Source organism: Canis lupus, chromosome 7 (genome assembly GCF_011100685.1).
Source record: "Canis lupus familiaris isolate Mischka breed German Shepherd chromosome 7, alternate assembly UU_Cfam_GSD_1.0, whole genome shotgun sequence".
NCBI classification, from domain to species: domain Eukaryota; kingdom Metazoa; phylum Chordata; class Mammalia; order Carnivora; family Canidae; genus Canis; species Canis lupus.
In genome coordinates this window covers 45,835,540-45,851,299 of record NC_049228.1, presented here as the reverse complement: position 1 = coordinate 45,851,299, position 15,760 = coordinate 45,835,540, and the positions used below count along the sequence as shown (strand labels likewise).

Below are 15,760 nucleotides of genomic sequence, written 5' to 3'. Positions count from 1 at the left end.
AGCCCAGGGAAGGATGTTTGGCTTTTATGCAAAGATCTAGAATCAGCAAAACAGAAACATCCAGGAAAAAATGAATATTTCAGATCCCCCAGGTCAAAGTTAATATCACTGTCTACATCTGGCATTATATCAACCTGTGTACAGTTAAAAACAATTGAAAGAAGTGACAATCCAAGGGCAGTAACTCCTTTGAAGAAAGCAAAGGGAAGCATTATTGTATACCTACTGTGTGTGAGTTACTGGAGCAGGCATCTTGTATGTTATCTAACCATACATAGCATGGTAGACCAAAGATGGCTTTCCTTTCAGCTCGTCCTTGGTTTGAGTTTTAGCTTTGCTAACTACTACCTGTGTGGCTAGCCAAATTATTTAAATTCTCTGAGCTTCCTGTTTCACATCTATAGTATGATACCTACTTTATGGGATTACACTGAGTATAAAGTGATAGCTTGAGAAACAGTGCTCTGCATATAGTAATGTTCAATAAATATTAGCATTTATTATTGCTGTTAATTTATTACCAACTCAGTTCCCGACATTCCTCAACACAAAGGAAAAACACAAAGACTGAGGCCTGATAGGACAAAAATCTGCTTAGGAAATTTACTAAATGGAATTTTACTTTTGAAGGTAATGCATTATTTTTCTTTTCTTCCCTTCTACGTGGGTCATGATTTCTCCTTTCAGCTACTATTAATTAGAGATCAGAAACACCAGAGAAATCATCTAGTTCACTTTTTCTCTAGAAGGAGCTTTCACATCTTCCATCTGGTTTCAGAGCACCAAAGTTAACCTTTACCATGCTGCCAAATAGTCCATTTGTAAATAACCAGAGTATTTTTTCCAAGTGCCCAGAGTACAAGTTGACAACATTTTTCTTGCCTTTCTCTTCCTTTTCAAGCCCATAATCTCAACCAGTGGCTCAGTTCTTATGACAGTCTTCTTTAGCCTACAGAAAAGGTACCCAATCTGAGGCAAAAAGGGGAAAATTGTACAAAACCTAAAATGAATAATAGAATACTTTTCAAGGTGTAGGGCATATATTTTACATCCCATACTGTTTCATATGGCATTTTTGTACCTTTGGGAGAAGCTCTGACACTAAGAAGACAAGAACTGGAAATTGTCACCTTAATCCTTTATCTCTGGCTATAATTTCACCTTCCTCCTCTTCCCCTTGTCCTCTTCTTCTTAACTTTTGTCTCCTCCTCAGTTTCCTTCCCTTCCTTCAGCTCTCTCTCCTCTGCTTCTTCTTCTTTCTTCTTCTTACAGTCATCATAATCACCATTGTTGACTTTTATTCACTGATGACTTTTTATTATTTGCCAAACACCGGGCTAAATGCTCAATGTGCACTACATTCTTTAATCTGTCTGACAAAAACATAACTTACAGAACAACACGCTCTCCAGACAAGAAAAAAAGATGGAAAGGCTTGTGCCCAAAGGCTATGAGCCTTCAATGACAATGGACCATAGTGGAGTGGGTTGAGTTAAGGTGTGCTCTAATCAACTCAGTGGAAATGAGTTCTTCCTACTCATGTAGGAAATGGCTCTTCCTACAACATAAAAAGGCAGTGTTGATGGAATTCATATTGTCACCTTAATGCTAAATGCATTTTGTGGTAAATAGTGAATGTATCCCATCGTGTATGCATGTGGATTTGGTATAGCCACTTTAAAATAAGCTTGATATTCTTTTTAAGTAACTCATTTTAATTAGCTCACATATTGGAATTCATTCTTCTGTATTTTCCTATAATGGGATTCTTCAATAATTATCTGGGGTAAAAAGGGGGAAAGTGGAATGTGGTATTTATTTAACTTTATATATATGTGTATATACATAAATATATACACATATATACATATATATATTTGTAATTCAACATAGATCAAACTTTTGCATATATATTACTGTAATTTTGTGTAATGCACATGTCTGTATTGTTTGTACAAACATACACAAACCATATTCTCTGGAGTTAATTTGCACATTGCAAGAATCTATTGCAAGTCTATGTGATGTGAAGCATGACTGTATTATGGTTTTGAAGACTGCGTTCAAGTTTTGAAGCTAAGCAGACGTGGATTTTAATCCAGGCCCTGCAGTTTTTCAGCTGTGTAACCTTGGGCAAACTCCTTAATCTGTATGAAGTTCGTGAACTTTCCTCTTTGGTAAATATGGAGGTAATAGCCACTTTTACAGCTATTGTCACATTTAAATGAGAAAGTATATTGAAAGGCCTGGTACACAGTATATACTCAACAGAAGCTAGTCCTCTTTCTGTAACATGTTTTCCATTTATTGTAATAATACCCCCCAATCTATATCTATACTCGTATCAATCCATATCTATATAACCTAACATTTTTCTGTGTACATAGGTGTTCATACACACACATATTCATATCCACATATGGAATCATACTCCTACAAACATATACATGTGCCATCCCAAGTATATCTTCAACATAAAAATCAAACCTAAGGAGGTATGAAATACCCACTTATACTCACTTTAGCCCATATGGTACTCCATATCGGGCCTTGCCTACAAAGGTGTGAAAGCTGTTCCTATCTTGGTAACAGTGCCCATTGGTGCCACACGTTTCCTAGTGCCATCTACTGGAGAATTCCACTTTCTGCCCCACAGTGCCTCCTTGTGTTGGCTGCAGCCATTTCTCCGACTCACCATTTTGAGGGCTGCCTCCATTGTCCTAAAAAAACAACCATCCTAAATGTGCTCCTCTGTACTTCTATTTAGGTTCTTTCCAGTTTTCTTCCTGGGTGTTTTGGACATGAGTACATCCCATTGAAATATTTTCCACCTCTATCTACTGACAAAGAGAAGACTTGGAGCACCTCAGTCCACTGTCAACAGGACATGAACGACCGTGAGTACATGTATCATTTCTGAGGCCATATCTTCAGGATCTAGAAAGAAAATTCTATATCTTACAATGAAAGCTTCCTGCATTCACTAAGTTTAGGAATATGTTATACATGTATAATTCTTTCTTTATTTCAGTAAGAACTTTGGCTCACAAAAAGATACCACACGCCAATTATTTCAAAGAGATGAGATGGTTTTGGTCTTCCTTTGGCTGTGAGGGAAGCCAAGTTGGCTGTAGAAATGGTTACTGCTACACATTGATTAACCCATGGAATTCAATCCTCATTTCCTTTAGCTAGTGTATTTAATGCACAAAAAAAGGATTAATAATATGTCTCTATAGACAATTAATTTTGCAAGTTCTTTAACCCATTCAGAATTTTAAAGGTGACTGAGAAACGTGGTAGTGGATGAGGTGAGGATTAAATGCATTCATTCAAATCTTGTTGGTTGGTTAGTTAAGCTAAAGAACTAGTAAATGCTATTATAAGTCAGTCAAATCATTGTCAATGTTCTGTTGAAGTGATCAGTTAAATTAATTATCCTTGTTCCAATTGTCCATATAGCAACAAAGCATATGCAGTCTGTGAGGAGAATATCAATCTGTGCCCCCACCTCCTTTTCCCTTCCTCCCACCTTGCTCTAGCTCTCTACCCAAGGCCCAGAGACATTTGGGCTGTTGGCCTGATTAATCCTTTCACTACTTCATCAGTTAGACCAATGTTGGCGCTGAGTATGTTACATATATATTCAATAAAAATGGTAGAGAGCCTTCTGCGTAAGTTTCCCACTATCAGGATAAAAGAAAGAGTCTAAGTAGAAAGAGAATAAACAAAGAGGGACAGAGAAAGACAAGTGAGGTTCACTGCTGCAACAGATTTGGCCCCAACTTTCTATTCCTAATAAGCCAAATCTTGTGGAAGAAGACAAGAGGTAAGTGGTTTGATTTACTCCTCTTGTGCATGTAAGTGAGGGTTGTATGAATTTACACAACCTGACTCATATCGTAAAAATGTAGATCATTTGAAGGATTGGGTTTGTTTTGGCAAAGGTTAAGTGCCCAAGTTTGCTTTCTTGCTCCTCTGTTTCAGGGGCAAGTGACACTCATTCGAAATATCTTGTGAGAAATAAGCACCTTGGTCCCTGGGTTGGGGAGCTAGAGAAGGGAGGATATGAAAATGCCATGCTTTCATTATGCTCTAGGTTACTTATTTACAAACTTCTTCATCAAGGAAATCTGTTTCTCCATGTATGGCCTCTCAGTTCAGCTGCCTTTGTTATAATGTTACATTTTGTATCTAATATTTCTTGCTACTATTTAGAAATCATTGTGACTACATTGGTCTTTATCGATAATTTTATGTAGCATAATCCATCACCATGTTGGATGTTGGGCCAGGGAGAAGGGCATTACTTTGTCTTTCATTCGGAGCTCAGACAGCTCTCTCATATTGATTTCTTGGCTTGCATGTTCGTTAGATGATGATTTGCACTTTTCCTGTATTGTGTTTATCCAGATTATGTTACAGATGCATCTACAACACATCATCATTAACAACAAACATTTATTGAACTCTTATGGACTGTGGATCAGGCTCCAGGCTAGGTACTAGGGATAGTAAGAGGAATTTAATGCGATCCCTACCCTGGAGGATTTTATTATCTATTGGACCATGTTTGTTTAAGAGGGGGAAAAAAAGATACCTAACAGCTTATATCCAGTGAGTGCTAGAGGCAATATGCTCTTCAAGTTCAGAGAAAGGAGTGGTTGGTGATGGCTGAACTGGTCAGGGAAGGCTTTATGAATGAGATGAAATTTGAGTTTTTTTTTAAAGGATGAGAAGAAAATTTGGAGGGGATACTGAATATAGTGAGTCTCTGAATACCACTGTGCCAAGCTAAAAAAAAAAAAGTAATCCCTGTATCTTTAAACTACAATTGCCTCTTTAATTATTTATGAGCTTTAGACAGAGAATCAATATTCACCTACTTTCCACACTGCTTTTTGCAGAGTTCTATTGTTAATAACTTTGCACACCTCATCATGCACAACAAGGAAAAGCCACCCAGTCTGTTAACTTTCTCATTAAGGCTTCCCTGACCTGGTTGCCAACTTTTAAGATTGTCTTTGCTTTGTCTAAAATTTGCCCTAGTTTTTCTCCTACTGAAAGCTCCAATTAGAAGAATGTATATTCAGTGACTTCTTAAAGCCAAGTGAATTTTAAGGTAAGAGAATAATAAAAAGAAAAACACTTCTCATGAGTGTTGCTTCACTGAATCTTCAGGAGAATGCAGGTTTGACCCTGGAGAGGATATTAGTTCCCCAAGGGAAATATCCATTTATGAGAAGTTCCAGGATTTTTTCTCTATAAGAAAGAGAGATGTTCAAATATTTTTGAGGATTGAAAACTTTGCTTATTACTTTCGTGGGACTTTACTGGTCCAGATAGATATTTACCTCAGCTTATTTACAGAAACCTTGGCAGGAAGACTGTCTGTGGCCAGCAGTATTAATATTCCAAGGACTAAACCCTGTGACTTTCCGAATGCCAGTTCTTTTTCCAGAACTCTCTCTGTGATTTCTCTTATGTTATTTTAAAAAAATCTCTGTTTTAAAATTTATCTTGACTTTAGTGGAATAAGAGGCAGGGAAGAAATGAAATCCATATTTTTTTTCTTTCATTTCTTCATACAGTACATTTTAGAGGCATCTATTGGGTATATTGCATAAAGTATTCCACAGATCTCCAGGAGACATTAGTCTCCTTGTGTTAAACATGTGAAAGGAATTATCATTTGCATACTTTAAACTAAATGGGTCAGAAAATAAAAGAGGGGTACCTGGGTGGCTCAGTGGTTAAGTGTCTGCCTTTGGCTCAGGTTGTGATCTAAGGTCCTGGGATCAAGTCCTTCATCGGGCTCCCTGCAGGGAATCTGCTTCTCCCTCTGCCTATGTCTCTGCCTCTCTCTGTGTGTCTCTCATGAATAAATAAATAAAATCTTTAAAAAATCAAAAATTAAAAATAAAAGAATACTTTTCTTTTTTTTTAAGATTTTTATTTATTTATTCATGATGGACATAGAGAGAGAGAGGCAAAGACACAGGCAGAGGGAAAAGCAGGCTCCATGCAGGGAGCCCGACGCGGGTCTCGATCCTGGGACTCCAGGACTGTGCCCTGGGCCAAAGGCAGGCGCTAAACTGCTGAGCCACCCAGGGATCCCCATACTTTTCTTTTCTATATCTATTCTCCTCAGTCCTATGCATAGTGGCCGGTAGATTTAAATTTTCCATTAAAGATGATTCAGTCTTTTTCATTTCATAATAGTTTTTTAGGGGCTTGTGGGTGACTCAGTTGGCTAAGTATCTGCTTTTGGCTCAGGTCATAATCCTGGAGTCCCTGGATCCAGCCCCACGTCGAGCCCCACATTGGGCTCCCTGCTCAGTGGGGAGTCTGCGTCTCCCTCTGCCTCTCACTCCACTCATTCTCTCTCTCTCTTTCCCTCAGTCTAATAAATAAATAAAATCTTTAAAAAAAAGAATACTTTCTTAGGTGTAATTGGGTCTAATTGGGACAAATGAATTTGAATTATAAATACTTTATCGGGGATATTTCCCCTTTCACAAAGAAGCCCCTCTGTGTCCCTTCCCAAGATGGAGGGGATGTGGGCAGGGAAAGCTGATAAACCCTCTGAGTGTGAGGAAAACTTTCCTATATGCTGTCCTCTCTACTGTCCACCAGAGTGAGGTTGGTCTTGTCTGGGCCCTGAACACTTTGTGCTGGTAGCTTCCCACATGGAGAATCCTTTCTCTCCTGACCACACCTGGCTTTTAAAACCTTCTTATACTATGGACTCAAAACACCATTTTCCTTTGTTCCCTTTCATTCCTATTTTAAAATTCCAATTTTAATCATCTCCAAAGCAATGGATGCCTCTGACCAAATAGGGAGAACATGTGAAAATGCATAAAAATATGTATCAGCCATGTTGCAGTGTTTACTTAAAACCATTGAGAGAAAAGGGCAAGGTTCTGAATCGTTACTAGAATATGATCACAGGAAGAGTTCAGAAATTGGACCACAGTGGGTTAAAACAAATGACCAATGGCTTCTGAGAGGCAGTGGATCTGGATCTGGATCTCAGTGCTGACAGAATGAGAGTAGGTGTGAAGAACAGGAAATGGATCCTCAATCAAACCTGCCTCCTTTCCTGGTATCCCCAGAGTTCTCTTAGCATGATGGGTTGTGACTCCAGATTACTCATGGGTGAATCTTACTATGAGATTATAAATTACTTGAGAACAAAGATAAAAACTTTTTGTATTTATATCTATAATATTACTTAGCCCTGTGCTTATATGCATTAGGCTCACATATATATTTAAAACTTAACATATTAAGAATTTAGGACTTTTAAATTATTTTTCCTTTAGTTCCCCCTTTCAAAATTGCTGTGTTACTTTACTCCCTATATTAAAGAAAAAGAATTTCTAGAAGATCTGAACAGAAATTTACTTTAAATATTCTTCAAATATCTGAATACTTCAGATTCTCCTTTCTCTTCTTAATGTCCCACCCTCCTTATTTATGGGATTTCCATATGTTTATCACCTCAAACTATTACTTTTTTAGTGCAAAATATACATAACATGAACTTTACTATTTTCATTATTTTTAAGTATACAATTAAGTGGCTTTAATTACATTCACATTGTTGGGCCACCATCACCACCATCCATCTCCAGAACTGTTTCATCTTTCTGAATTGAAACTCTATACTTATTGGACAATAGCTTCCCATTTCCTCCTTTCCTGAAGCCCCTAACAACCGCCATTCTACTTTATATCTCTATGAATTTATCTATTCTAGGTATATCACATAAAGAGAATCATACAATATTTGTCCTTTTGTGTCTGGCTTATTTGATTTTGCAGAATGTGTTGCAGGCTCATCCATGTTATAGGACATGTCAAAATTTTCTTCTTTTTCAAGGCCAAAGACTATTCCATTGGGTGGATAGTTTGTGGCAAAGATGAAAGGCTCATTAACTTCCAGTGAGTGGTTTTTTGGTGTCTTGATTCTCTCTCTATTATGAGTATTTGATTAAAGTGTTTAAATACAGACCTTTTTAAAAAGAATATGCCATGTGGTAACACCAAAATCAGCACTCCCTCTAAGGCAATTAGATGTAGTTTTAAAGTCAAGTAGAATGGTAGCTTGAATTTTTAAAAGAAAATAAAAATGTTGTGTTAGGCCTTTAAGGTTTCTTTCTTCTGTAAGTCACTTGCAATGACTAGAGACATCATACTGATAGCACTAATCCTAAAAGATTTTTTGCACCAAGTGGTTATGGAGGTCAAATAAATTGTAAGTATTGCTTACAAGCACCCATTGTGGATCCTCAGGGTACGCAAGCATTTTAAAATCCCAGAGGATTGTCTTGCCACTTAAAAAAACAAAACAAAACAAAACTTTATTCTAGCTAGCATTTTACAAACATATCTGAACTCAAAATCACTTTTTAGTTGTTATTTTTGTAATACATAAAAATACTCTGGATTAAAATAAGGTAAAATCTTCAAAAAGATAAGACTGAGAACTTCTGAAAAAGCAGAAAAGTAGGTTTTTTCAGAATCCTGAGCTGAGTGGATTGTGACACGCAGACAAATAAATTCTCATCTGTTTTCCTATAATTAGGACAAAGGCACTTAGATTCATAGAGAATTCATTTGTTATTTATTTAAAAAAACCCTGTGGCTTAACTCAAGAATGTATCTTCTGTCTATATAAAGAGTATTGAAAGATAGATGTGCAAATAATTTTAATATTTTTTGTCTGGATTTTTGCGGAAGACCTAACAGTGCTGTTTACCAAACTTATTTAAATAAATAAATATGCAAAATTTTATTTAAATAAAAGCCTGTTTAAATTACATGTTTTGTGTAGTCTTTTGATAAGTGAAACAAAAAAAAATACATAAAGGCAGTAATTTGTTACAAGCATGTTCACCAGAAAGAACTGAGTTTTAGCCATGGTTTTCACAAGTGGTACAATCTAGTGAGGAGGAGAGGAGGTGAAAGGTGGAAGGATATTATCAAAGCCATTGATGAAATATTAAGGGAGCAGCTACGTGAGACTCACAGGGAAAGATGCATTTAAAAGAGCAAAGAGAACTTAAAAAAAATCCGTTTTCTGTTTTCACACCTCTGAAAACCTCAAATGCCAGTTACTGAAGATTTTTGTAGCTTAATAAATTTCTCATTGCTTATTTTTAACCTCTGTTTGCTGAATTTTCCTGAGGAACCACCTTTTGTTTACTCTTAAACAAGCAAGGAGTCTATTGATGTATAGGGAGGCAGGAAAATACATTTAGAAACTTTGTTTTAGGAGAAAGAGCTTCCCTGCAATAGAATGCAGTGAGCAGGCAGCAGTACATAAGGACTGTAGCAGGGAAAACAAGCAACAAACACCATCAAGTGTAAATAGACCATAAAGCTTTTGAAGGTTTAAGAAGTAGTCCCCAAGGCTGACGCTCGTAGAAGGTTAAGACATTGAATCTAAGTTCAGTGATAGATCTACTGTGGTCTGGCTACTTCTGATGACTAGTGGGCCTGCAGTAGACATTTGGTGAATGAATGGTGGTCTAACTAGAATTCAGATATTATTAGATGAAATACAAGAGTGATATTGATCTTGACCAGGTAAAGTTATTCTTAATAGAGCTAAGAAAAGCCCCTTCCTGGGAGTAAGCAAGTAGCTGATTCAGAAGTTGGAAAAATGCCTCAGAGGAAAAGAAAAGTGCCATCCAATCATGTTTAAAGCAAGCTACCTGATCTTAGTTGAGAGGCTACCTTCACTGGAGGTACTAGGGGCTAGGGATTCAGCATATGAATTTGGGAGGGGGCCCATCAGCCCTATAATACGGCCATTTGATCAAACTATCTAACTGGCAGGGTGAGAACTGCACTGGAAACATAAAGGATCAAACCTGTCCAAGATTCTCTTCTCCTAAATGTTGTCTTTGCTCTTCTTTCTCAGTTGGCTTCATCATTCCAGAATGACTTCTCCAGTAAGAAAGAATCATGGCTTCCAGACCCTCTGACCTCTGATCTTTAGTGCATTCTTAGAGAGGAAAGTAAGTGCCCTCCTAGCAGCTTAAGCCTGAAACATCCTGGAGAGAGCCTCCAATTGGCTTATTTTGCATCAAGGAATCTTCTATGGACCTATCAGTGTGGCCACAACAGAGAGACACTTTGATTGGCCCAGGTTCATCTGGTGCCCATTGCCTCGTCAGTCACTGCAGCCAGGAAGGCAGGTCTTATCAAGATGGCAGCCCATGTCAGGAACATATTTCAGGAATTAACAGGTCTGGAGGAGGAATTGTCCCAAAGAACTAGAGCAGCACTTGGTGGGAATACCCCAATCTGGGGAGGGTTGGTGAAGACTTCGCAGAGGACTTAAAAATAAGTCCTGAGGACGGAGAAGTCTAGCCAAATGAAGTGAGGCATGGGGAAGATGTGCAAAGCCTGTGTGTGGGAGCTTTTTGTGCACCTTAAGTATTTCAACAGGGTTGAATGGAATGTCGAAGTTGAAACTAGGGAGTCCATGTCTTCAAATTAGCAGAGTTTGGAAGACTTACAGTGAATCATAAGAGAACATGTATTTTTGACTGTGTATCCAGTTCGACAACAAAACTCAAATCTTTCATTAAGATAAAGGTACAAAAAGGAAAATGGAGAAGGTGGGAGGCATAATTTGGCTTTGGTTCTCTCTTATAAAGCTTAACACTTCCCATAGCCTGAGGAGAGAAACACTAGCCTGGGTTCTGATACTAACTGTAACTCTGGTCCAGGAACATCTCCTCTTTGTTCTCAGTTTATTTATTTATTTCAAATGAAAGCATTTGTCTTATGGCCCTGACAGTTCAGCTAGTTGCTACTTATCTTTCCAACAAGCATGTAGCTTGAAAACTGGTTATCGGCTCCATCTGGCCTCAGGACTGACCTCGGTTTTGGAATGCAGAGGTCTGTATTTGGCATGGGTCCTGTCCATGAAGAACTGCAGACTAATCATCAAGGCTTAAATGTGAACAATGGAATATTAGTGCAAGGTCACCATACTGAAACGGACATGTGAGAGATACAGACAGCTCTGATTTAAGAACTCAGGGGAAGGAGAGGGGCTGCAGCGGTGAGAAAAGCTTCATGGAATGATGAGATTTCAACTGGGATGTAAGGATGGTTGTGATTAACATAGACAAAGGCAAGGAGCAAGGACATGGATATGGGGGTTGGGCACCCGCTGGAGGGGAAGGAGTGAGCAAGAGAGAGGAGTTGGGAAAGTGTTTATCTCAGATAGAGACACTTAGACCTGCAGAGGTTACCAGCTGCCCTTCTGAATATCACTGCACACTATCTCTTTTAAATATTCCCAGACCTTTTTTATCCTGTTGTTTAACACTTGTTAAGCCAGTTGCTGGGGATCAACCTCCCTAGGGGTTGGGCCTATTATGGCAAGCCACCATGTATGGGGCTCTAACAGTGCAAATGTATGCCCTAGCACTCACCAATGACACTCAGCTGATGTCACTGAAAAGCCTCTTACTCTCGTCTCAGTGCCACACAGGGCCTTAGCCAACTCACCAAAGCTACTACCATATAATATCATATGAGGAGCATGTAGGATTGCCATTTCTACCAACACACTCCTCATCACCAACAATCATAGCCAATATGACTGTGTGCCAAGTAGTGCTAAGGCTTTAATAGTTAATATTTCATTTAATCCTTCTAGTTGCCCTATGAGGTAGATTTTATATTATTATCTCCATGTTTCCAAATGAAGATAATAATGCTTAGAGGGGTTCAGTGACCTGTCTAAAGTCACAGAGGTGGGAGCTGATGGAGCTGCGACTTAGACTGCAGGGAGCTCACCATCACTGTGCATGTGGGGTCACAAAGGATGGAAGTTCAAGATGGAGAATAGCCCCGCTATATGTTGTAGGAGTCACTTGTCATTTCACAGAATATACAAACCTTCATTAATCAATGTAGGATCTCTCCTCTGCCTTTTTTGATAGAGTATTTGCTTGGTGACTATGCTGGGGACTTAGTCTGGATCCTGGAAGCTTTTGGAGTAGGGTTGGGCTGAAAAGAAAATAAAGAATTTTGCTAAATAAAATAGGAAGAAGGTATTCCAAGTGTGGAGTTTTCACAGAACAAGTATGGATTTGGACATTGTGGTAGAAAGATGAGGCAAGACTGTGGGTGGAGGGAGACAGGAGGCACTGAGGAGGAGCATGGGTTTGGAGCCAGGTAGAGCTGCCCCCGCCCCGCCAGCCTCACCAAGTCCATGGACAAATCACAACTTCTCTGAGCCTTAGTCTCCTCATCTGTAAGGTGGCTACGAGAATGGTTATGGTGAAAATTTTTTAAAAAATGTATCGAATCCTGCAACAGTGCGAAACAAAGAGGAGACTTTCAATAAATAGTAGCTCTATTTTTCAAATTGCTTTTGTGATTGAGGAGTGAAATCCTGTCTAACTCCCCAAGCAAAGTGATCACTCCCTACCTGGAAACTTTCATTTACCATCACATTGATCTACCCTTGTTCTTCATCAACTCCCCTGTGCAGTTATGTCATTGAAGGACACTTATTTAACCCCTGCCAGGCACCAAGCACTGTGTAGACAAAGACACTTGATGGGATGAGCACTGGGTGTTTGCTATATGTTGGCAAATTGAACTCCAATAAAAAAAAAAAAAAAAAAAAGACGATCTTTTGGGGGCAGCCCAGGTGGCTCAGTGGTTTAGCGCTGCCTTCAGCCCAGGGTGTGATCCTGGAGACCCAGGATTAAGTCCTGCATGGGGTTCCCTGCATGGAGCTGCTTCTCCCCTCTGCCTGTATCTCTGCCTCTTTCTCTTTCTCTGTGTCTCTAATGAATAAATAAATAAAATCTTTAAAAAAAGATGATCTTTTGATAGATGTTTTACTTTTTTCAATTATATATATATGCAGATGTCTTGTCTGTCATCTTGAATACAAGAAAAGAAAAAGTGTTTCATCACTGGTCTGCATATCTGAAACACTTGGAGAAAACCAAATACAATAATAAAAAAAAATCCTGGTCTTTGCTAATGGATAGTCAGGGAGGAACCTCAACCTCAGATAGGCTCTTATTTCCAGCAGTTTTTTTTTTTTTTTTTAAGGGGTGGGGGTGTTTTGTTTTGTTAAAGATTTTATTTATTTGAGAGTGAGAGAGTGTGCACACAAGCAGAGGGAGGGCCAAAGGGGGAGGGAGAAGCAGGCTCCCACTGAGCAGGGAGCCTGATACAGGATCTGGATCCCAGGACCCTGAGATCATGACCTGCTTGAGCCAAAGGCAGACACTTAACTGACTGAGCCACCCAGGCGCTTCTTATTTCCAGCAGTCTTCAGCATACTTGTGTGGGTGCGTGATCAGTCATCCCGATTAGGCTTTCATGACCCATCTCCACTAGAAATTCTTCCATCAGAGGAAGCCACTCTCTTTCCCACTGGCCAGTGAGGACACAGACACTCTCTCGAAGTTCCGAGAAGGGCTCTGAAACTAAGCCGGCCCTGAGGTTGAGACAGGAGGTCATCCAGTGTGGTCAGAGCCTGAGGCTGGGCTTTGTAGGCTGGCAGACCCCCAAGACTTTGGGCAATTCTGTGTTGAAGTTGGGCTCCATGGGGCAACTCTGGGGAAACAGAGCCTTTGTGAAATGCTCCTTTGATGAAAAGCATAATATAAATACAAATTTCTATTATGTCATCTTCTGAGCCACTTCAATCCATTTGGTCACCTTTGATTTTATTCTCCAGTTGCTTTCCCTCTTCAAAAAATTTAATAAGAGCATGTTTTCATCTGGCCTTAAGGGAGTAATTTATTTATTTAAAGTAATAATAAAGTTTCAGCATAATCCTAAGTTCCCAAGAGGGAAAGGGACTCCTTGAATGATTTATTTTTTCCATCCTTGAAGTGCCAGGGAGACCAAGTGGCTGTTGTGGTGGTGTCCTGGAGCCCACTGCCATGGCAACAGCCAGAGCGTCTGGGGCCACTAGGAAGCAGAGGGATAGAAAGCAGAGTCATAACTCTCTTCTTTCCCTCTCTCTGCTATAAGGTCCTCCTTCAAGGAAACCGAAGGTTAAAGTAGAATGAAGCTCCAAATCAGTTGTGGAAGCTAAATAATAACTGTGAGAGCTAATCACATCCAAGTCCAACTCAGGCTCCGAAGTGGAGGTCTGTAAGGGGCAGGTCCAAGCAGATGGATGGCATGACTACTCTGGATTCTCTCTTCTCAGGGCAGAATCAAATATGGGTCTCTGTGAAAGGGGGGAGTGAGCCCAGCTGCAGGACACAGAAAGATTCGTTCAGAAATCTCAGTGTTCATCAGGTGCTGATATTAGCACCTCTGCTAGGAAAACCCGTGTTATTTGACACTTACCTGATAGTGTTTCAAGTATTTTATGTGCATTATCTCATGCAGCATTTTTATGAAGCACATAGCACTGTGATTCCCATATTATAGATAAGTAAATGAAGCTTCTAGCAATTACATCACTTGCTCAAGGTCATATGGCTAGTCAGTGATAGACTCAGGATTCAAAACTAAGGTTGATTCCACAACCCAAGTTTGTAACAACTGTATACATGGCCTCTCAGGTTGGATTGCTTAGAGAAGGCTGATGAGGGTAGTTATATCCGTTAAGAATACCTTCGGTTGTGGGACACCTGGAGGGCTCAGTTGGTTAAGTGTCCGCCTTCAGCTCAAGTCATGATTTCAGGGTTCTGGGGTCCAGCCCTACATTGGGCTCCCTGCTCAGTGGGAGCCTGCTTCTCCCTCTCCCTCTGACCGTCTTCCCTGGTTATCCACATGCTCTCTCTCTCTGTGTGTCTCAAATAAATGAAATCTTAAAAAGAAAAATGAATTCTTTTGATTGCAGGTAATAAAAAAACCTGATTTGCAGTGACTTAAATAAACAGGAGTTGATTTTTCTCTTTTAATAAGACTCAGGAGGTGGGCGGTTGCTGGTACATGATCAGCAGCTCAGTTGGAGGGCGACTCTTCCTTTGCCCTTGCCCTCAGGTGCCATCACTTTCTTGTCACAAGAAGGCCATGTACCTCCAGACTTTACATCTGTATTCAAGGCAGAAAGATGGAAAGGAGAGAGGTTGGTGCTAGCACTATCTGTCTCCTTCCAGCAGGTAAGAAAATGCTTTTCAGGACAACCTCTTCCCAACAAAAGCAACTTCTTAAGTCTCATTGACGAGAAAGGGGTCACAAGGCCTCCCTTAGCTAGAAGGAGGTCTGAGGAAAGCACAAATTCGTCTTTTCATTCCCCATGTTAGAAGGAGAGGAATGGCTTTCTGCAACTGCACCTGTAGCTAAAATGTGATCTGTGCACTGGATGGTCAGAGAGGAGGGGAAGATGCTAGGGAGGAAAGATGGTAGAGAGATCGGAGGCTGGGCTATCTGGATCCCAGTGGGTGTGGAGAGCATATTGGAAAGCCATATGAGGCTCACACTGCAGTGGAATGCAAGTGCCAGTCCTGAAAGCCAGACTTTCAGCCTCACAGGCACACACTGTTGCTTCCATGCTTCTGTCAGCCACATTTTCTTGCTCCTGCATTAACAAGATGCATGTGTTAATTAATTTGCTAGATTTCCGAAAACTTGCCCCAAGGCTTGGGGCCTGATTCCACGGTAGGAAAAGAAGGTTCTAGGTTCATGTGTGAATAGATCCTTTGTGCTCCAATTAAAGTAGATTCTATCACTTTAAGTAGATAATGGAAGAATTCTTCCTTTTCTACTTCCGTTTTCTCATTGGGAATGTCCCTCCTAT

At 39.8% G+C, this 15,760-nt stretch overlaps 1 protein-coding gene across 3 annotated transcripts in view; it reads left to right on the top strand.

The window, feature by feature from the left end:
• The window catches only part of SLC14A2 (solute carrier family 14 member 2), a 469,281-nt gene that overhangs the window by 69,116 nt on the left and 384,405 nt on the right, over window positions 1-15,760 (top strand). For all 3 annotated transcript variants that reach the window (XM_038543386.1, XM_038543384.1, XM_038543385.1), the window contains exon 2: window positions 2,768-2,897. The gene's annotated coding sequence lies outside the window, so the exon portion shown is untranslated. The remainder of the gene's footprint in view (window positions 1-2,767; window positions 2,898-15,760) is intronic.